A 22,895-nucleotide genomic window follows, 5' to 3' on the forward strand; every position below is an offset into this window, starting at 1 on the left:
GGCCTTTTTTGGGCTGCTAACATATTCTGAACGTTCATGGATGTAAGATGCATTTTTCGTGGGAAAAATATTTTTGGGAATTTCAATGGTCTAGGATGCGGGTTAATGCCCCTTTTAGGCTGCAAATGTGTTTGGGACATTCAGAGCTCTCTGAACCTGCTTTTAGGCCACCATCATTTTCTGGACTTTAGGGCATATAGGATGCCTGTGAACCCCTTTTTTGGGCCTCCAAAGATTTCAACATTTTTGCAGGCCTAAGATGCATTTTAAGGCCTTTTTTGGGCTGCTAACATATTCTTAACTTTCAGGGGTGTAGGATGCATTTTTCGTGTCAAAATTATTTTTGGGAATTTCAGTGGTCTACGAAGCAGGTAAATGCCCCTTTTAGGCTGCAAATGTGTTTGGGACATTCAGAGCTCTGTGACGCAGTTTTTGGGCCACCAACATTTTCTGGACTTTAGGGGGTCTAGGATGCCTGTAAACATCTTTTTTGGGCCTCCAAATTTTTCAACATTTTTGGAGGCCTAAGATGCGGTTAAGGCCTTTTTTGGGCTGTAACATATTCTGAACTTTCAGGCGTGTAGGATGCATTTTTTGTGACAAAATTGTTTTTTAAATTTCAGTGGTCTAGGATGCGGGTAATGCCCCTTTGAGGCTGCATATGTTTTTGGGACATTCAGAGCTCTCTGACCCTGTTTTTAGTCCACCATCATTTTCTGGACTTTAGGGGGTCTAGGATGCCTAAAAACACCTTTTTTTGGGCCTCCAAAGTTGTCTACATTTTTTCAGGCCTAAGATGCGGTTAAGGCCTTTTTTGGCCTGTAACATATTCTGAACTTTCAGGGGTGTAGGATGCATTTTTTGTGCCAAAATTATTTTTGGGAATTTCAGTGGTCTAGGATGCGGGTTAATGCCCCTTTCAGGCTGCAAATGTTTTTGGGACATTCAGAGCTCTCTGAGGCAGTTTTTGGGCCACCAACATTTTCTGGACTTTAGGGGGTCTAGGATGCCTGTAAACACCTTTTTTGGGCCTCCAGAATTGTCTACATTTTTGCAGGCCTCAGATGCGGTTAAGGCCTTTTTTGGACTGCTAACCTATTCTGAACTTTCAGGGCTGTAGGATTCATTTTTCGTGCCAAAATTATTTTTTGAATGTCAGTGGTCTAGTATGTGGGTTAATGCCCGTTTGAGGCTGCAAATGTTTTTAGGACATTCAGAGCTCTCTGACGCACTTTTTAGGCCACCATCATTTTATGGACTTTAGGGGGTCTAGGATGCCTGTAAACCCCTTTTTTGGGCCTCCAAAGTTTTCTACATTTTTTCAGGCCTAAGATGCGGTTAAGGCCTTTTTTGGGCTGTAACATATTCTGAACTTTCAGGGGTGTAGGATGCATTTTCTGTGCCAAAATTATTTTTGGAATTTCAGTGGTCTAGGATGTGGGTTAATGCCCGTTTGAGGCTGCAAATGTTTTTGGGACATTCAGAGCTCTCTGACGCAGTTTTTAGGCCACCATCATTTTCTGGACTTTAGGGGGTCTAGGATGCCTGTAAACCCCTTTTTTGGGCCTCCAAAGTTTTCTACATTTTTGCAGGCCTAAGATGTGTTTAAGGCCTTTTTTGGGCTGCTAACATATTCTGAAAGTTCAGGGGTGTAGGATGCACTTTTCGTGACAAAATTATTTTTGGTAATTTCAGTGGTCTAGGATGCGGGTAATGCCCCTTTGAGGCTGCAAATGTTTTTGGGACATTCAGAGATCTATGACCCCGTTTTTAGGCCACCATCATTTTCTGGACTTTAGGGGGTCTAGGATGCCTGTAAGCCCCTTTTGTGGGCTTCCAAAGTTTTCTACATTTTTGCAGGCCTAAGATGTGGTTAAGGCCTTTTTTGGGCTGCTAAGATATTCTTAATTTCAGGGGTGTAGGATGCATTTTTCGTGCCAAAATAATTTTTGGAAACTTCAGTGGTGTAGGATGCGGGTTAATGCCCCTTTTAGGCTGCAAATGTGTTTGGGACATTCAGAGCTCTCTGACACAGTTTGTGGGTGCCAACATTTTCTGGACTTAGGGGGTCTAGGATGCCTGTAAACCCCTTTTTTGGGTCACCAAAGTTTTCTACATTTTTGCAGGCCTAAGATGCATTTTAAGGCCTTTTATGGGCTGCTAACATATTCTTAACTTTCAGGGGTGTAGGATGCATTTTTGGTGCCAAAATAATTTTTGGAAACTTCACTGGTCTAGGATGCGGGTTAATGCCCCTTTGAGGCTGCAAATGTTTTTGGGAGAATGTCTACATTTTTTGCAGGCCTAAAATGCGGTTAGGCCTTTTTTGGGCTGTAACATATTCTGAACTTTCAGGGGTGTAGGATGCATTTTTCATGCCAAAATTATTTTTGGGAATTTCAGTGGTCTAGGATGCGGGTTAATTCCCCTTTTAGGCTGCAAATGTGTTTGGGACATTCGAGCTCTCTGACACAGTTTTTGGGTGCCAACATTTTCTGGACTTTAGGGGTCTAGGATGCCTGTAAACCCCTTTTTTGGGACTCCAAAGTTTTCTACATTTTTGCAGGCCTAAGATGCATTTTAAGGCTTTTTTTGGGCTGCTAACATATTCTGAACGTTCACGGATGCAAGATTTTTTTTTTCGTGGAAAAAATATTTTTGGGAATTTCAGTGGTCTAGGATGCGGGTTAATGCCCCTTTCAGGCTGCAAATGTTTTTGGGACATTCAGAGCTCTCTGACACAGTTTTTGGTCCAACAACATTTTCTGGATTTAAGGGGGTCTAGGATGCCTGTAAACACCTTTTCTGGGCCTCCAAAGTTTTCTACATTTTTGCAGGCCTAAGATGCATGTTAAGGCCTTTTTTGGGCTGCTAACATATTCTGAACGTTCACGGATGCAAGATGCATTTTTTGTGGAAAAAATATTTTTGGGAATTTCAGTGATCTAGGATGCGGGTTAATTCCCCTTTTAGGCTGCAAATGTGTTTGGGACATTCGAGCTCTCTGACACAGTTTTTGGGTTCCAATATTTTCTGGACTTTAGGGGGTCTAGGATGCCAGTAAACCCCTTTTTTGGGCCTCCAAAGTTTTCGACATTTTTGCAGGCCTATAATGCATTTTAAGGCCTTTTTTTGGGCTGCTAACATATTCTTAACTTTCAGGGGTGTAGGATGCATTTTTCGTGCCAAAATAATTTTTGGAAACTTCAGTGGTCTAGGATGCGGGTTATTGTCCCTTTGAGGCTGCAAATGTTTTTGGGAGAATGTCTACATTTTTTGCAGGCCTAAGATGCGGTTAGGCCTTTTTTGGGCTGCTAACATATTCTGAACTTTCACGGATGTAAGATGCATTTTTCTTGGAAAAAATATTCTTGGGAATTTCAGTGGTCTAGGATGCGGGTAATGCCCCTTTGTGGCTGCAAATGTTTTTGGGACATTCAGAGCTCTCTGAACCTGCTTTTAGGCCACCATCATTTTCTGGACTTTAGGGCATCTAGGATGCCTGTGAACCCGTTTTTTGGGCCTCCAAAGATTTCAACATTTTTGCAGGTCTAAGATGCATTTTAAGGCCTTTTTTGGGCTGTTAACATATTCTGAACGTTCACGGATGCAAGATGCATTTTTTGTGGAAAAAACATTTTTGGCAATTTCAGTGGTCTAGGATGTGGCTTAATTACCCTTTTAGGCTGCAAATGTGTTTGGGACATTCAGAGCTCTCTGACACTGTTTTTGGGTGCCAACATTTTCTGGAATTTAGGGGATCTAGGATGCCTGTAAACCACTTTTTTGGGCCTCCAAATTTTTCTACATTTTTGCAGGCCTAAGATGTGGTTAAGGCCTTTTTTGGACTGCTAACATATTCTGAACTTTCAGGGCTGTAGGATTCATTTTTCGTGCCAAAATTATTTTTTGAATTTCAGTGGTCTAGGGTGTGGGTTAATGCCCGTTTGAGGCTGCAAATGTTTTTGGGACATTCAGAGCTCTCGGACCCCGTTTTTAGGCCACCATCATTTTCTGGACTTTAGGGGGTCTAGGATGCCTGTAAACCCCTTTTTTGGGCCTCCAATGTTTTCTACATTTTTGCAGGCCTAAGATGTGTTTAAGGCCTTTTTTGGGCTGCTAACATATTCTGAAAGTTCAGGGGTGTAGGATGCACTTTTCGTGACAAAATTATTTTTGGTAATTTCAGTGGTCTAGGATGCGGGTAATGCCCCTTTGAGGCTGCAAATGTTTTTGGGACATTCAGAGCTCTATGACCCCGTTTTTAGGCCACCATCATTTTCTGGACTTTAGGGGGTCTAGGATGCCTGTAAACCCCTTTTTTGGGTCTCCAAAGTTTTCTACATTTTTGCAGGCCTAAAATGTGGTTAAGGCCTTTTTTGGGCTGCTAACATATTCTGAACGTTCATGGATGTAAGATGCATTTTTTGTGGGAAAAATATTTTTGGGAATTTCAATGGTCTAGGATGCGGGTTAATGCCCCTTTTAGGCTGCAAATGTGTTTGGGACATTCAGAGCTCTCTGACACAGTTTGTGGGTGCCAACATTTTCTGGACTTAGGGGGTCTAGGATGCCTGTAAACCCCTTTTTTGGGTCACCAAAGTTTTCTACATTTTTGCAGGCCTAAGATGCATTTTAAGGCCTTTTTTGGGCTGCTAACATATTCTTAACTTTCAGGGGTGTAGGAAGCATTTTCCGTGCCAAAATCATTTTTGGAATGTCAGTGGTCTTGGATGTGATAATGCCCCTTTGAGGCTGCAAATGTTTTTGGGACATTCAGAGCTCTCTGAACCTGCTTTTAGGCCACCATCATTTTCTGGACTTTAGGGCATCTAGGATGCCTGTGAACCTCTTTTTTAGGCCTCCAAAGATTTCAACATTTTTGCAGGCCTAAAATGCATTCTAAGGCCTTTTTTGGGCTGCTAACATATTCTTAACTTTCAGGGGTGTAGGATGCATTTTTCGTGTCAAAATTATTTTTGGGAATTTCAGTGGTCTACGAAGCAGGTAAATGCCCCTTTTAGGCTGCAAATGTGTTTGGGACATTCAGAGCTCTGTGACGCAGTTTTTGGGCCACCAACATTTTCTGGACTTTAGGGGGTCCAGGATGCCTGTAAACATCTTTTTTGGGCCTCCAAATTTTTCAACATTTTTGGAAGCCTAAGATGCGGTTAAGGCCTTTTTTGGGCTGTAACATATTCTGAACTTTCAGGGGTGTAGGATGCATTTTTTGTGACAAAATTGTTTTTTAAATTTCAGTGGTCTAGGATGCGGGTAATGCCCCTTTGAGGCTGCATATGTTTTTGGGACATTCAGAGCTCTCTGACCCTGTTTTTAGTCCACCATCATTTTCTGGACTTTAGGGGGTCTAGGATGCCTAAAAACACCTTTTTTTGGGCTTCCAAAGTTTTCTACATTTTCGCAGGCCTAAGATGTGGTTAAGGCCTTTTTTGGGCTGCTAAAATATTCTTAACTTTCAGGGGTGTAGGATGCATTTTTCGTGCCAAAATAATTTTTGGAAACTTCAGTGGTCTAGGATGCGGGTTAATTCCCGTTTGAGGATGCAAATGTTTTTGGGACATTCAGAGCTCTCTGACGCAGGTTTTGGGCCAGCAACATTTTCTGGACTTTAGGGGGTTTAAGATGCCTGTGAACACCTTTTTTGGGCCTCCAAAGTTTTCTACATTTTTGCAGGCCTAAGATGCGGTTAAGGCCTTTTTTGGACTGCAAACATATTCTGAACTTTCAGGGCTGTAGGATACATTTTTCGTGCCAAAATCATTTTTTGAATCTCAGTGTTCTAGGATGTGGGTTAATGCCCCTTTGAGGCTGCAAATGTTTTTGGGACATTCAGAGCTCTCTGACCCCGTTTTTAGACCACCTTCATTTTCTGGACTTTAGGGGGTCTAGGATGCCTGTAAAACCCTTTTATGTGCCTCCAAAGTTTTCTACATTTTTGCAGGCCTAAGATGCATTTTAAGGCCTTTTTTGGGCTGCTAACATATTCTTCACTTTCAGGGGTGTAGGATGCATTTTTCGTGGAAAAAATATTTTTGGGAATTTCAGTGGTCTACGAAGCGGGTTAATGCCCCTTTTAGGCTGCAAGTGTGTTTGGGACATTCAAGCTCTCTGACACAGTTTTTGGGTGCCAATATTGTCTGGACTTTAAGGGGTCTAGGATGCCTGTAAACCCCTTTTTTGGGCCTCTAAAGTTTTCTACATTTTTGCAGGCCTAAGATGTGGTTAAGGCCTTTTTTGGGCTGCTAACATATTTTTAACTTTCAGGGGTGTAGGATGCATTTTTCGTGCCCAAAACATTTTTGGAAACTTCAGTGGTCTAGGATGCGGGTTAATTCCCCTTTGAGGCTGCAGATGTTTTTGGGACATTCAGAGCTCTCTGACGCAGGTTTTGGGCCACCAACATTTTCTGGACTTTAGGGGGTTTAAGATACCTGTAAACACCTGTTTTGGGGCCGCCAAAGTTTTCTACATTTTTGCAGGCCTAAGATGCGGTTAAGGCCTTTTTTGGACTGCAAACATATTCTGAACTTTCAGGGCTGTAGGATGCATTTTTCGTGCCAAAATTATTTTTTGAATCTCAGTGGTCTAGGATGTGGGTTAATGCCCCTTTTAGGCTGCAAATGTTTTTGTGACATTCAGAGCTCTCTGACCCCGTTTTTAGACCACCTTCATTTTCTGGACTTTAGAGGGTCTAGGATGCCTGTGAACCCCTTTTTTGGGCCTCGAAAGATTTCAACATTTTTGCAGGCCTAAGATGCATTTTAAAGCCTTTTTTGGGCTGTTAACATATTCTTAACTTTCAGGGGTGTAGGATGCATTTTTCTTGCCAAAATAATTTTTGGAAACTTCAGTGGTCTACGAAGCGGGTTAATGCCCCTTTCAGGCTGCAAATGTTTTTGGGACATTCAGAGCTCTCTGACACAGATTTTGGGCCACCAACATTTTCTGGACTTTAGGGGGTCTAGGATGCCTGTAAACCCTTTTTTTGGGCATCCAATGTTTTCTACACTTTTTTCAGGCCTAGGATGCGGTTAAGGCCTTTTTTGGGCTGTAACATATTCTGAACTTTCGGGGTGTAGGATGCATTTTTCGTGGCAAAATTATTTTTTGGGAATTTCAGTCGTCTACAAAGCGGGTTTATGCCCCTTTCAGGCTGCAAATGTTTTTGGGACATTCAGAGCTCTCTGACACAGTTTTTGGGCCACCAACATTTTCTGGACTTTAGGGGGTCTAAACCCCTTTTTTGTAAACCCCTTTTTTGGGCCTCCAAAGTTTTCAACATTTTTGCAGGCCTAAGATGCATTTTAAGATCTTTTTTGGGCTGCTAACATATTCTTAACTTTCAGGGGTGTAGGATGCATTTTTGGTGCCAAAATAATTTTTGGAAACTTCAGTGGTCTAGGATGCGGGTTAATGCCCCTTTGAGGCTGCAAATGTTTTTGGGAGAATGTCTACATGTTTTGCAGGCCTAAAATGCGGTTAGGCCTTTTTTGGGCTGTAACATATTCTGAACTTTCAGGGGTGTAGGATGCATTTTTCATGCCAAAATTATTTTTGGGAATTTCAGTGGTCTAGGATGCGGGTTAATTCCCCTTTTAGGCTGCAAATGTGTTTGGGACATTCGAGCTCTCTGACACAGTTTTTGGGTGCCAACATTTTCTGGACTTTAGGGGGTCTAGGATGCCTGTAAACCCCTTTTTTGGGCCTCCAAAGTTTTCTACATTTTTGCAGGCCTAAGATGCATTTTAAGGCTTTTTTTGGGCTGCTAACATATTCTGAACGTTCACGGATGCAAGATTTATTTTTCGTGGAAAAAATATTTTTGGGAATTTCAGTGGTCTAGGATGCGGGTTAATGCCCCTTTCAGGCTGCAAATGTTTTTGGGACATTCAGAGCTCTCTGACACAGTTTTTGGGTGCCAATATTTTCTGGACTTTAGGGGGTCTAGGATGCCTCTAAACCCCTTTTTTGGGCCTCCAAAGTTTTCGACATTTTTGCAGGCCTATAATGCATTTTAAGGCCTTTTTTTGGGCTGCTAACATATTCTTAACTTTCAGGGGTGTAGGATGCATTTTTCGTGCCAAAATAATTTTTGGAAACTTCAGTGGTCTAGGATGCGGGTTAGTGTCCCTTTGAGGCTGCAAATGTTTTTGGGAGAATGTCTACATTTTTTGCAGGCCTAAGATGCGGTTAGGCCTTTTTTGGGCTGCTAACATATTCTGAACTTTCACGGATGTAAGATGCATTTTTCTTGGAAAAAATATTCTTGGGAATTTCAGTGGTCTAGGATGCGGTTAATGCCCCTTTGTGGCTACAAATGTTTTTGGGACATTCAGAGCTCTCTGACCCTGTTTTTAGGCCACCATCATTTTCTGGACTTTAGGGGGTCTAGGATGCCTAAAAACACCTTTTTTTTTGGCTCTCCAAAGTTTTCTGCATTTTTTCCAGGCCTAAAATGCCGTTAAGGCCTTTTTTGGCCTGTAACATATTCTGAACTTTCAGGGGTGTAGGATGCATTTTTCATGCCAAAATTATTTTTGGGAATTTCAGTGGTCTAGGATGCGGGTTAATGCCCCTTTCAGGCTGCAAATGTTTTTGGGACATTCGAGATTTCTGAGGCAGTTTTTGGGCCACCAACATTTTCTGGACTTTAGGGGGTCTAGAATGCCTGTAAACTCCTTTTTTGGGCCTCCAAAGTTTTCTACATTTTTTCAGGCCTAAGATGCGGTTAAGGCCTTTTTTGGGCTGCTAACATAATCTGAACGTTCACGGATGTAAGATGCATTTTTCGTGCGAAATTTATTTTGGGGATTTTCAGTGGTCTACGAAGCGGGTTAATGCCCCTTTCAGACGGCAAATGTTTTTGGGACATTCAGAGCTCTCTGACACAGTTTTTGGTCCACCAACATTTCTGGATTTAAGGGGATCTAGGATGCCTGTAAACACCTTTTTTGGGCCTCCAAAGTTTTCTGCATTTTTGCAGGCCTAAGATGCATTTTAAGGCCTTTTTTGGGCTGCTAACATATTCTGAACGTTCACGGATGTAAGATGCATTTTTCGTGACAAAAATATTTTTGGGAATTTGAGTGGTCTAGGATGCAGGTTAATGTCTCTTTCAGGCTGCAAATGTTTCTGGGACATTCAGAGCTCTCTGAGGCAGTTTTTTTCTGGACTTTAGGGGGTCTAGGACGCCTGTAAACCCCTTTTTTGGGCCTCCAAAGTTTTCTACATTTTTGCAGCCTTAAGATGCATTTTAAGGCCTTTTTTGGGCTGCTAACATATTCTGAAAATTCAAAGATGTAAGATGCATTTTTCGTGGAAAAAATATTTTTTGGAATTTCAGTGGTCTAGGATGAGGGTTAATGCCCCTTTTATGCTGCAAATGTGTTTGGGACATTCAGAGCTCTCTGACACAGTTTGTGGGTGCCAACATTTTCTGGACTTAAGGGGGTCTAGGATGCCTGTAAACACCTTTTTTGGGCCTCCAAAGTTTTCTACATTTTTGCAGGCCTTAGATGCATTTTAAGGCCTTTTTTGGGCTGCTAACATATTCTGAACGTTCACGGATGCAAGATGCATTTTTTGTGGAAAAAATATTTTTGGGAATTTCAGTGGTCTAGGATGCGGGTTAATTCCCCTTTTAGGCTGCAAATGTGTTTGGGACATTCGAGCTCTCTGACACAGTTTTTGGGTGCCAACATTTTCTGGACTTTAAGGGTCTGGGATGCCTGTAAACCCCTTTTTTGGGCCTCCAAAATTTTCTACATTTTTGCAGGCATGAAATGCATTTTAAGGCCTTTTTTGGGCTGCTAACATATTCTTAACTTTCAGGGGTGTAGGATGCATTTTTCATGCCAAAATAATTTTTGGAAACTTCAGTGGTCTAGGATGCGGGTTAATGCCCCTTTGAGGCTGCAAATGTTTTTGGGAGAATGTCTACATTTTTTGCAGGCCTAAGATGCGGTTAGGTCTTTTTTGGGCTGTAACATATTCTTAACTTTCAGGGGTGTAGGATGCATTTTTCATGCCAAAATAATTTTTGGAAACTTCAGTGGTCTAGGATGCGGGTAATGCCCCTTTGAGGCTACAAATGTTTTTGGGACATTCAGAGCTCTCTGACCCTGTTTTTAGGCCACCATCATTTTCTGGACTTTAGGGGGTCTAGGATGCCTAAAAACACCTTTTTTTGGGCCTCCAAAGTTTTCTACATTTTTTCAGGCCTAAGATGTGGTTAAGGCCTTTTTTGGGCTGCTAACATAATCTGAACGTTCACGGATGTAAGATGCATTTTTCGTGGCAAATATATTTTTGGGAATTTCAGTGGTCTAGGATGCTTGTTAATGCCCCTTTTAAGGCTGCAAATGTTTTTGTGACATTCTGAGCTCTCTGACACAGTTTTTGGCCCACCAACATTTTCTGGACTTTAGGGGGTCTAGGATGCCTGTTAACCCCTTTTTTGGGCCTCCAAAGTTTTCTACATTTTTGCAGGCCTAAGATGTGGTTAAGGCCTTTTTTGGGATGCTAACATATTCTGAACTTTCAGGGCTGTAAGATGCATTTTTCGTGCCAAAATTATTTTTTGAATTTCAGTGGTCTAGGATGCGGGTAATGCCCCTTTGAGGCTGCAAATGTTTTTGGGCCATTCAGACCTCTCTGACCCCGTTTTTAGGCCACCATCATTTTCTGGACTTTAGGGGGTCTAGGATGCCTAAAAACACCTTTTTTTGGGCCTCCAAAGTTTTCTACATTTTTTCAGGCCTAAGATGCGGTTAAGGCCTTTTTTGGGCTGCTAACATAATCTGAACGTTCACGGATGTAAGATTTATTTTTCGTGGAAAAAATATTTTTGGGAATTTCAGTGGTCTAGGATGCGGGTTAATGCCCCTTTCAGGCTGCAAATGTTTTTGGGACATTCAGAGCTCTCTGACACAGTTTTTGGGTGCCAATATTTTCTGGACTTTAGGGGGTCTAGGATGCCTCTAAACCCCTTTTTTGGGCCTCCAAAGTTTTCGACATTTTTGCAGGCCTATAATGCATTTTAAGGCCTTTTTTTGGGCTGCTAACATATTCTTAACTTTCAGGGGTGTAGGATGCATTTTTCGTGCCAAAATAATTTTTGGAAACTTCAGTGGTCTAGGATGCGGGTTAGTGTCCCTTTGAGGCTGCAAATGTTTTTGGGAGAATGTCTACATTTTTTGCAGGCCTAAGATGCGGTTAGGCCTTTTTTGGGCTGCTAACATATTCTGAACTTTCACGGATGTAAGATGCATTTTTCTTGGAAAAAATATTCTTGGGAATTTCAGTGGTCTAGGATGCGGTTAATGCCCCTTTGTGGCTACAAATGTTTTTGGGACATTCAGAGCTCTCTGACCCTGTTTTTAGGCCACCATCATTTTCTGGACTTTAGGGGGTCTAGGATGCCTAAAAACACCTTTTTTTTTGGCTCTCCAAAGTTTTCTGCATTTTTTCCAGGCCTAAAATGCCGTTAAGGCCTTTTTTGGCCTGTAACATATTCTGAACTTTCAGGGGTGTAGGATGCATTTTTCATGCCAAAATTATTTTTGGGAATTTCAGTGGTCTAGGATGCGGGTTAATGCCCCTTTCAGGCTGCAAATGTTTTTGGGACATTCGAGATTTCTGAGGCAGTTTTTGGGCCACCAACATTTTCTGGACTTTAGGGGGTCTAGAATGCCTGTAAACTCCTTTTTTGGGCCTCCAAAGTTTTCTACATTTTTTCAGGCCTAAGATGCGGTTAAGGCCTTTTTTGGGCTGCTAACATAATCTGAACGTTCACGGATGTAAGATGCATTTTTCGTGCGAAATTTATTTTGGGGATTTTCAGTGGTCTACGAAGCGGGTTAATGCCCCTTTCAGACGGCAAATGTTTTTGGGACATTCAGAGCTCTCTGACACAGTTTTTGGTCCACCAACATTTCTGGATTTAAGGGGATCTAGGATGCCTGTAAACACCTTTTTTGGGCCTCCAAAGTTTTCTGCATTTTTGCAGGCCTAAGATGCATTTTAAGGCCTTTTTTGGGCTGCTAACATATTCTGAACGTTCACGGATGTAAGATGCATTTTTCGTGACAAAAATATTTTTGGGAATTTGAGTGGTCTAGGATGCAGGTTAATGTCTCTTTCAGGCTGCAAATGTTTCTGGGACATTCAGAGCTCTCTGAGGCAGTTTTTTTCTGGACTTTAGGGGGTCTAGGACGCCTGTAAACCCCTTTTTTGGGCCTCCAAAGTTTTCTACATTTTTGCAGCCTTAAGATGCATTTTAAGGCCTTTTTTGGGCTGCTAACATATTCTGAAAATTCAAAGATGTAAGATGCATTTTTCGTGGAAAAAATATTTTTTGGAATTTCAGTGGTCTAGGATGAGGGTTAATGCCCCTTTTATGCTGCAAATGTGTTTGGGACATTCAGAGCTCTCTGACACAGTTTGTGGGTGCCAACATTTTCTGGACTTAAGGGGGTCTAGGATGCCTGTAAACACCTTTTTTGGGCCTCCAAAGTTTTCTACATTTTTGCAGGCCTTAGATGCATTTTAAGGCCTTTTTTGGGCTGCTAACATATTCTGAACGTTCACGGATGCAAGATGCATTTTTTGTGGAAAAAATATTTTTGGGAATTTCAGTGGTCTAGGATGCGGGTTAATTCCCCTTTTAGGCTGCAAATGTGTTTGGGACATTCGAGCTCTCTGACACAGTTTTTGGGTGCCAACATTTTCTGGACTTTAAGGGTCTGGGATGCCTGTAAACCCCTTTTTTGGGCCTCCAAAATTTTCTACATTTTTGCAGGCATGAAATGCATTTTAAGGCCTTTTTTGGGCTGCTAACATATTCTTAACTTTCAGGGGTGTAGGATGCATTTTTCATGCCAAAATAATTTTTGGAAACTTCAGTGGTCTAGGATGCGGGTTAATGCCCCTTTGAGGCTGCAAATGTTTTTGGGAGAATGTCTACATTTTTTGCAGGCCTAAGATGCGGTTAGGTCTTTTTTGGGCTGTAACATATTCTTAACTTTCAGGGGTGTAGGATGCATTTTTCATGCCAAAATAATTTTTGGAAACTTCAGTGGTCTAGGATGCGGGTAATGCCCCTTTGAGGCTACAAATGTTTTTGGGACATTCAGAGCTCTCTGACCCTGTTTTTAGGCCACCATCATTTTCTGGACTTTAGGGGGTCTAGGATGCCTAAAAACACCTTTTTTTGGGCCTCCAAAGTTTTCTACATTTTTTCAGGCCTAAGATGTGGTTAAGGCCTTTTTTGGGCTGCTAACATAATCTGAACGTTCACGGATGTAAGATGCATTTTTCGTGGCAAATATATTTTTGGGAATTTCAGTGGTCTAGGATGCTTGTTAATGCCCCTTTTAAGGCTGCAAATGTTTTTGTGACATTCTGAGCTCTCTGACACAGTTTTTGGCCCACCAACATTTTCTGGACTTTAGGGGGTCTAGGATGCCTGTTAACCCCTTTTTTGGGCCTCCAAAGTTTTCTACATTTTTGCAGGCCTAAGATGTGGTTAAGGCCTTTTTTGGGATGCTAACATATTCTGAACTTTCAGGGCTGTAAGATGCATTTTTCGTGCCAAAATTATTTTTTGAATTTCAGTGGTCTAGGATGCGGGTAATGCCCCTTTGAGGCTGCAAATGTTTTTGGGCCATTCAGACCTCTCTGACCCCGTTTTTAGGCCACCATCATTTTCTGGACTTTAGGGGGTCTAGGATGCCTAAAAACACCTTTTTTTGGGCCTCCAAAGTTTTCTACATTTTTTCAGGCCTAAGATGCGGTTAAGGCCTTTTTTGGGCTGCTAACATAATCTGAACGTTCACGGATGTAAGATGCATTTTTCGTGGCAAATATATTTTTGGGAATTTCAGTGGTCTAGGATGCGGGTTAATTCCCCTTTTAGGCTGCAAATGTGTTTGGGACATTCGAGCTCTCTGACACAGTTTTTGGGTGCCAACATTTTCTGGACTTTAGGGGGTCTAGGATGCCTGTAAACCCTTTTTTTGGGCCTCCAAAGATTTCAACATTTTTGTAGGCCTAAGATGCATTTTAAAGCCTTTTTTGGGCTGCTAACATATTCTTAACTTTCAGGGATGTAGGATGCATTTTTCGTGCCAAATTTATTTTGGGGATTTTCAGTGGTCTACGAAGCGGGTTAAGGCCCCTTTCAGACTGCAAATGTTTTTGGGACATTCAGAGCTCTCTGAGGCAGTTTTTGGGCCACCAATATTTTCTGGACTTTAGGGGGTCTAGAATGCCTGTAAACCCCTTTTTTGGGCCTCCAAAGTTTTCTACATTTTTGCAGGCCTAAAATGCATTTTAAGGCCTTTTTTGGGCTGCTAACATATTCTGAACTTTCACGGATGTAAGATGCATTTTTCGTGGAAAAAATATTTTTGGGAATTACAGTGGTCTAGGATGCGGGTTAATGCCACTTTCAGGCTGCAAATGTTTTTGGGACATTCAGAGCTCTCTGAGGCAGTTTTTGGGCCACCAACATTTTCTGGACTTTAGGGGGTCTAGGACGCCTGTAAACCCCTTTTTTGGGCCTCCAAAGTTTTCTACATTTTTGCAGGCCTAAAATGTGGTTAAGGCCTTTTTTGGGCTGCTAAGATATTCTGAACTTTCAGGGCTGTAGGATGCATTTTTCATGCCAAAATTATTTTTTGAATTTCAGTGGTCTAGGATGTGGGTTAATGCCCCTTTGAGGCTGCAAATGTTTTTGGGACATTCAGAGATCTCTGACGCAGGTTTTGGGCCACCAACATTTTCTGGACTTTAGGGGGTTTAAGATACCTGTAAACCCCTTTTTTGGGCCTCCAAAGATTTCAACATTTTTGCAGGCCTAAAATGCATTTTAAGGCTTTTTTGGGCTGCTAACATATTCTGAACTTTCATGGATGTAAGATGCATTTTTAGTGGAAAAAATATTTTTGGGAATTTCAGTGGTCTAGGATGCGAGTTAATGCCCCTTTTAGGCTGCAAATGTGTTTGGGACATTCAGAGCTCTCTGACACAGTTTTTGGGTGCCAACAGTTTCTGGACTTTAGGGGGTCTAGGATGCCTGTAAACCCCTTTTTTGGGCCTCCAAAGTTTTCTACATTTTTGCAGGCCTAAAATGCATTTTAAGGCTTTTTTGGGCTGCTAACATATTCTTAACTTTCAGGGGTGTGGGATGCATTTTTAGAGATAAAAATATTTTTGGGAATTTCAGTGGTCTAGGATGCGGGTTAATGCCCCTTTTATGCTTCAAATGTGTTTGGGACATTCAGAGCTCTCTGACGCAGTTTTTGGGTGCCAACATTTTCTGGACTTTAGGGGGTTTATGATGTCTGTAACACCTTTTTTGGGCCTCCAAAGTTTTCTAAATTTTTCCAGGCCTAAGATGCAGTTAAGGCATTTTTTGGACTGCAAACATATTCTGAACTTTCAGAGCTGTAGGATGCATTTTTCGTGCCAAAATTATTTTTTGAATTTCAGTGGTCTAGGATGTGGGTTAATGCCCCTTGAGGCCGCAAATGTTTCTGGGACATTCAGAGCTCTCTGACCCCGTTTTTAGACCACCTTCTTTTTCTGGACTTTAGGGGGTCTAGGATGCCTCTAAAACCCTTTTTGGGCCTCCAAAGATTTCAACATTTTTGCAGGACTAAGATGCATTTTAAAGCCTTTTTTGGGCTGCTAAGATATTCTTAACTTTCAGTGGTGTAGGAGCATTTTTCGTGCCAAAATAATTTTTGGAAACTTCAGTGGTCTAGGATGCGGGTTAATGCCCCTTTGAGGCTGCAAATGTTTTTGGGACATTCAGAGATCTCTGACGCAGGATTTGGGCTACCAACATTTTCTGGACTTTAGGGGGTTTAAGAAACCTGTAAACCCCTTTTTTGGGCCTCCAAAGATTTCAACATTTTTGCAGGCCTAAAATGCATTTTAAGGCTTTTTTGGGCTGCTAACATATTCTGAACTTTCATGGATGTAAGATGCATTTTTCGTGGAAAAAATATTTTTGGGAATTTCAGTGGTCTAGGATGCGGGTTAATGCCCCTTTTAGGCTGCAAATGTGTTTGGGACATTCAGAGCTCTCTGACACAGTTTTTGGGTGCCAACAGTTTCTGGACTTTAGGGGGTCTAGGATGCCTGTAAACCCCTTTTTTGGGCCTCCAAAGTTTTCTACATTTTTGCAGGCCTAAAATGCATTTTAAGGCTTTTTTGGGCTGCTAACATATTCTTAACTTTCAGGGGTGTGGGATGCATTTTTAGAGATAAAAATATTTTTGGGAATTTCAGTGGTCTAGGATGCGGGTTAATGCCCCTTTTATGCTTCAAATGTGTTTGGGACATTCAGAGCTCTCTGACGCAGTTTTTGGGCGCCAACATTTTCTGGACTTTAGGGGGTTTATGATGCCTGTAAACACCTTTTTTGGGCCTCCAAAGTTTTCTAAATTTTTCCAGGCCTAAGATGCAGTTAAGGCATTTTTTGGACTGCAAACATATTCTGAACTTTCAGAGCTGTAGGATGCATTTTTCATGCCAAAATTATTTTTTGAATTTCAGTGGTCTAGGATGTGGGTTAATGCCCCTTGAGGCCGCAAATGTTTCTGGGACATTCAGAGCTCTCTGACCCCGTTTTTAGACCACCTTCTTTTTCTGGACTTTAGGGGGTCTAGGATGCCTCTAAAACCCTTTTTGGGCCTCCAAAGATTTCAACATTTTTGCAGGCCTAAGATGCATTTTAAAGCCTTTTTTGGGCTGCTAAGATATTCTTAACTTTCAGTGGTGTAGGAGCATTTTTCGTGCCAAAATAATTTTTGGAAACTTCAGTGGTCTAGGATGCGGGTTAATGCCCCTTTGAGGCTGCAAATGTTTTTGGGACATTCAGAGCTCTGTGACGCAGGTTTTGGGCCACCAACATTTTCTGGACTTTAGGGGGTTTATGATGCCTGTAAACACCTTCTTTGGGCCTCCAAAGTTTTCTAAATTTTTTCAGGCCTCAGATGCAGTTAAGGCCTTTTTTGGACTGCAAACATATTCTGAACTTTCACGGATGTAAGATGCATTTTTCGTGGAAAAAATATTTTTGGGAATTTCAGTGGTCTAGGATGCGGGTTAATGCCCCTTTTAGGCTGCAAATGTTTTTGGGACAATCTGAGCTCTCTGACACAGTTTTTGGGCCACCAACATTTTCTGGACTTTAGGGGGTCTAGGATGCCTGTAAACCCCTTTTTTGGGCTTCCAAAGTTTTCTACATTTTTGTAGGCCTAAGATGTGGTTAAGGCCTTTTTTGGACTGCAAACATATTTTGAACTTTCATGGCTGTAGGATGCATTTTTCGTGCCAAAATAATTTTTGGAAACTTCAGTGGTGTAGGATGTGGGTTAATGCCCCTTTGAGGCTGAAAATGTTTTTGGGACATTCAGAGCTCTCTGACGCAGGTTTTGGGCCACCAACATTTTCTGGACATTAGGGGGTTTAAGATGCCTGTAAACACCTTTTTTGCGCCTCCAAAGTTTTCTAAATTTTTGCAGGCCTAAGATGCGGTTAAGGACTTTTTTGGACTGCAAACATATTCTGAACTTTTATGGCTGTAGGATGCATTTTTCGTGGAAAAAATATTTTTTTGAATTTCAGTGGTCTAGGATTCGGGTTAATGCCCCTTTTAGGCTGCATATGTTTTTGGGACATTCTGAGCTCTCTGACGCAGTTTTGTGGCCACCAAAAATTTCTGGACTTTAGGGGGTCTAGGATGCCTGTAAGCCCCTTTTTTGGGCCTCCAAAATTTTCTACATTATTGCAGGCCTAAGATGCATTTTAAGGCCTTTTTTGGGCTGCTAACATATTCTGAACATTCACGGATGTAAGATGCATTTTTCGTGGAAAAAATATTTTTGGGAATTTCAGTGGTCTAGGATGCGGGTTAATGCCCCTTTCAGGGTGCAAATGTTTTTGGGACATTCAGAGCTCTCTGATAGTTTTTTGGCCACCAACATTTTCTGGACTTTAGGGGGTCTAGAATGCCTGTAAACCCCTTTTTTGGGCCTCCAAAGTTTTCTACATTTTTGCAGGCCTAAAATGCATATTAAGGCCTTTTTTGGGCTGCTAACATATTCTGAACTTTCATGGATGTAAGATACATTTTTCGTGGAAAAAATATTTTTGGGAATTTCAGTGGTCTAGGATGCGGGTTAATGCCCCTTTCAGGGTGCAAATGTTTTTGGGACATTCAGAGCTCTCTGATAGTTTTTTGGCCACCAACATTTTCTGGACTTTAGGGGGTCTAGAATGCCTGTAAACCCCTTTTTTGGGCCTCCAAAGTTTTCTACATTTTTGCAGGCCTAAAACGCATTTTAAGGCCTTTTTTGGGCTGCTAACATATTCTGAACTTTCACGGATGTAAGATGCATTTTTCGTGGAAAAAATATTTTTGGGAATTTCAGTGGTCTAGGATGCGGGTTAATGCCCCTTTTAGGCTGCAAATGTTTTTGGGACATTCTGAGCTCTCTGACACAGTTTTTGGGCCACCAACATTTTCTGGACTTTAGGGGGTCTAGGATGCCTGTAAACCCCTTTTTTGGGCTTCCAAAGTTTTCTACATTTTTGCAGGCCTAAGATGTGGTTAAGGCCTTTTTTGGACTGCAAACATATTTTAAACTTTCATGGCTGTAGGATGCATTTTTCGTGCCAAAATAATTTTTGGAAACTTCAGTGGTGTAGGATGCGGGTTAATGCCCCTTTGAGGCTGCAAATGTTTTTGGGACATTCAGAGCTCTCTGACGCAGGTTTTGGGCCATGAACATTTTCTGGACTTTAGGGGGTTTAAGATGCCTGTAAACACCTTTTTTGCGCCTCCAAAGTTTTCAAAATTATTGCAGGCCTAAGATGCGTTTAAGGACTTTTTTGGACTGCAAACATATTCTGAACTTTTATGGCTGTAGGATGCATTTTTCGTGCCAAAAATATTTTTGGGAATTTCAGTCGTCTACGAAGCAGGTTTTAGGCCACCAACATTTTCTCACTTTAGGGGGTTTAAGATGCCTGTAAACCCCTTTTTTGGGCCTCCAAAGATTTCAACATTTTTGCAGGCCTAAGATGCATTTTAAGGCATTTTTTGGGCTGCTAACATATTCTGAACTTTCACGGATGTAAGATGCATTTTTCGTGGAAAAATATTTTTGGGAATTTCAGTGGTCTAGGATGCGGGTTAATGCCCCTTTTAGGCTGCAAATGTTTTTGGGACATTCTGAGCTCTCTGACAGTTTTTGGGCCACCAACATTTTCTGGACTTTAGGGGGTCTAGAATGCCTGTAAACCCCTTTTGTGGGCTTCCAAAGTTTTCTACATTTTTGCAGGCCTAAGATGTGGTTAAGGCCTTTTTTGGGCTGCTAAGATATTCTTAATTTCAGGGGTGTAGGATGCATTTTTCGTGCCAAAATAATTTTTGGAAACTTCAGTGGTGTAGGATGCGGGTTAATGCCCCTTTGAGGCTGCAATTGTTTTTGGGACATTCAGAGCTTTCTGACGCAGGTTTTGGGCCACCAACATTTTCTGGACTTTAGGGGGTTTAAGATGCCTGTAAACACCTTTTTTGGGCCTCCAAAGTTTTCTAAATTTTTGCAGGCCTAAGATGCGGTTAAGGCCTTTTTTGGACTGCAAAAATATTCTGAACTTTCAGGGGTGTAGGATGCATTTTTCGTGCCAAAATTATTTTTTGAATTTCAGTGTTCTAGGATGTGGGTTAATGCCCCTTGAGGCTGAAAATGTTTCTGGGACATTCAGAGCTCTCTGACCCTGTTTTTAGACCACCTTCATTTTCTGGACTTTAGGGGGTCTAGGATGCCTGTAAACCCCTTTTTGGGCCTCCAAAGATTTCAACATTTTTGCAGGCCTAAGATGCATTTTAAAGCCTTTTTTGGGCTGTTAACATATTCTTAACTTTCAGGGGAGTAGGATGCATTTTTCTTGCCAAAATTACTTTTGGGAATTTCAGTGGTCTACAAAGCGGGTTAATGCCCCTTTCAGGCTGCAAATGTTTTTGGGACATTCAGAGCTCTCTGAGGCAGTTTTTGGGCCACCAACATTTTCTGGACTTTAGGGGGTCTAGGATGCCTGCAAACACCATTTTTTGGGCCTCCAAAGTATTCTACATTTTTGCAGTCCTAAAATCCATTTTAAGGCCTTTTTCCGGCTGCTAACATATTCTGAACGTTCAAGGATGTAAGATTCATTTTTCGTGGAAAAATATTTTTGGGAATTTCAGTGGTCTAGGATGAGGGTTAATGCCCCTCTTATGCTGCAAATGTGTTTGGGACATTCAGAGCTCTCTGACACAGTTTGTGGGCACCAACATTTTCTGGACTTTAGGGGCTCTAGGATGCCTGTAAACCCCTTTTTTGGGCCTCCAAAGTTTTCGACATTTTTGCAGGCCTATAATGCATTTTAAGGCCTTTTTTGGGCTGCTAACATATTCTTAACTTTCAGGGGTGTAGGATGCATTTTTCGTGCCAAAATAATTTTTTGAATTTCAGTGGTCTAGGATGTGGGTTAATGCCCCTTGAGGCCGCAAATGTTTCTGGGACATTCAGAGCTCTCTGACCCCGTTTTTAGACCACCTTCTTTTTCTGGACTTTAGGGGGTCTAGGATGCCTCTAAAACCCTTTTTGGGCCTCCAAAGATTTCAACATTTTTGCAGGCCTAAAATGCATTTTAAAGCCTTTTTTGGGCTGCTAAGATATTCTTAACTTTCAGGGGTGTAGGAGCATTTTTCGTGCCAAAATAATTTTTGGAAACTTCAGTGGTCTAGGATGCGGGTTAATGCCCCTTTGAGGCTGCAAATGTTTTTGGGACATTCTGAGCTCTGTGACGCAGGTTTTGGGCCACCAACATTTTCTGGACTTTAGGGGGTTTATGATGCCTGTAAACACCTTCTTTGGGCCTCCAAAGTTTTCTAAATTTTTCCAGGCCTAAGATGCAGTTAAGGCCTTTTTTGGACTGCAAACATATTCTGAACTTTCACGGATGTAAGATGCATTTTTCGTGGAAAAATAATTTTTGGAAACTTCAGTGATGTAGGATGTGGGTTAATGCCCCTTTGAGGCTGAAAATGTTTTTGGGACATTCAGAGCTCTCTGACGCAGGTTTTGGGCCACCAACATTTTCTGGACATTAGGGGGTTTAAGATGCCTGTAAACACCTTTTTTGCGCCTCCAAAGTTTTCTAAATTTTTGCAGGCCTAAGATGCGGTTAAGGACTTTTTTGGACTGCAAACATATTCTGAACTTTTATGGCTGTAGGATGCATTTTTCGTGGAAAAAATATTTTTTTGAATTTCAGTGGTCTAGGATTCGGGTTAATGCCCCTTTTAGGTTGCATATGTTTTTGGGACATTCTGAGCTCACTGACGCAGTTTTGTGGCCACCAAAATTTTCTGGACTTTAGGGGGTCTAGGATGCCTGTAAGCCCCTTTTTTGGGCCTCCAAAATTTTCTACATTATTGCAGGCCTAAGATGCATTTTAAGGCCTTTTTTGGGCTGCTAACATGTTCTGAACATTCGCGGATGTAAGATGCATTTTTCGTGGAAAAAATATTTTTGGGAATTTCAGTGGTCTAGGATGCGGGTTAATGCCCCTTTCAGGGTGCAAATGTTTTTGGGACATTCAGAGCTCTCTGATAGTTTTTTGGCCACCAACATTTTCTGGACTTTAGGGGGTCTAGAATGCCTGTAAACCCCTTTTTTGGGACTCCAAAGTTTTCTACATTTTTGCAGGCCTAAAATGCATATTAAGGCCTTTTTTGGGCTGCTAACATATTCTGAACTTTCATGGATGTAAGATACATTTTTCGTGGAAAAAATATTTTTGGGAATTTCAGTGGTCTAGGATGCGGGTTAATGCCCCTTTCAGGGTGCACATGTTTTTGGGACATTCAGAGCTCTCTGATAGTTTTTGGCCACCAACATTTTCTGGACTTTAGGGGGTCTAGAATGCCTGTAAACCCCTTTTTTGGGCCTCCAAAGTTTTCTACATTTTTGCAGGCCTAAAACGCATTTTAAGGCCTTTTTTGGGCTGCTAACATATTCTGAACTTTCACGGATGTAAGATGCATTTTTCGTGGAAAAAATATTTTTGGGAATTTCAGTGGTCTAGGATGCGGGTTAATGCCCCTTTTAGCCTGCAAATGTTTTTGGGACATTCTGAGCTCTCTGACACAGTTTTTGGGCCACCAACATTTTCTGGACTTTAGGGGGTCTAGGATGCCTGTAAACCCCTTTTTTGGGCTTCCAAAGTTTTCTACATTTTTGCAGGCCTAAGATGTGGTTAAGGCCTTTTTTGGACTGCAAACATATTTTGAACTTTCATGGCTGTAGGATGCATTTTTCGTGCCAAAATAATTTTTGGAAACTTCAGTGGTGTAGGATGCGGGTTAATGCCCCTTTGAGGCTGCAAATGTTTTTGGGACATTCAGAGCTCTCTGACGCAGGTTTTGGGCCATGAACATTTTCTGGACTTTAGGGGGTTTAAGATGCCTGTAAACACCTTTTTTGCGCCTCCAAAGTTTTCAGAATTTTTGCAGGCCTAAGATGCGGTTAAGGACTTTTTTGGACTGCAAACATATTCTGAACTTTTATGGCTGTAGGATGCATTTTTCGTGCCAAAAATATTTTTGGGAATTTCAGTCGTCTACAAAGCAGGTTTTAGGCCACCAACATTTTCTGGACTTTAGGGGGTTTAAGATACCTGTAAACCCCCTTTTTGGGCCTCCAAAGATTTCAACATTTTTGCAGGCCTAAGATGCATTTTAAAGCCTTTTTTGGGCTGCTAACATATTCTTAACTTTCAGGGGTGTGGGATGCATTTTTCGTGATAAAAAT

The sequence above is a fragment of the Ambystoma mexicanum genome, chromosome 5q (assembly GCF_040938575.1).
Source record: "Ambystoma mexicanum isolate Mex_15411 chromosome 5q, UKY_AmexF1_1, whole genome shotgun sequence".
Lineage (NCBI taxonomy): Eukaryota > Metazoa > Chordata > Amphibia > Caudata > Ambystomatidae > Ambystoma > Ambystoma mexicanum.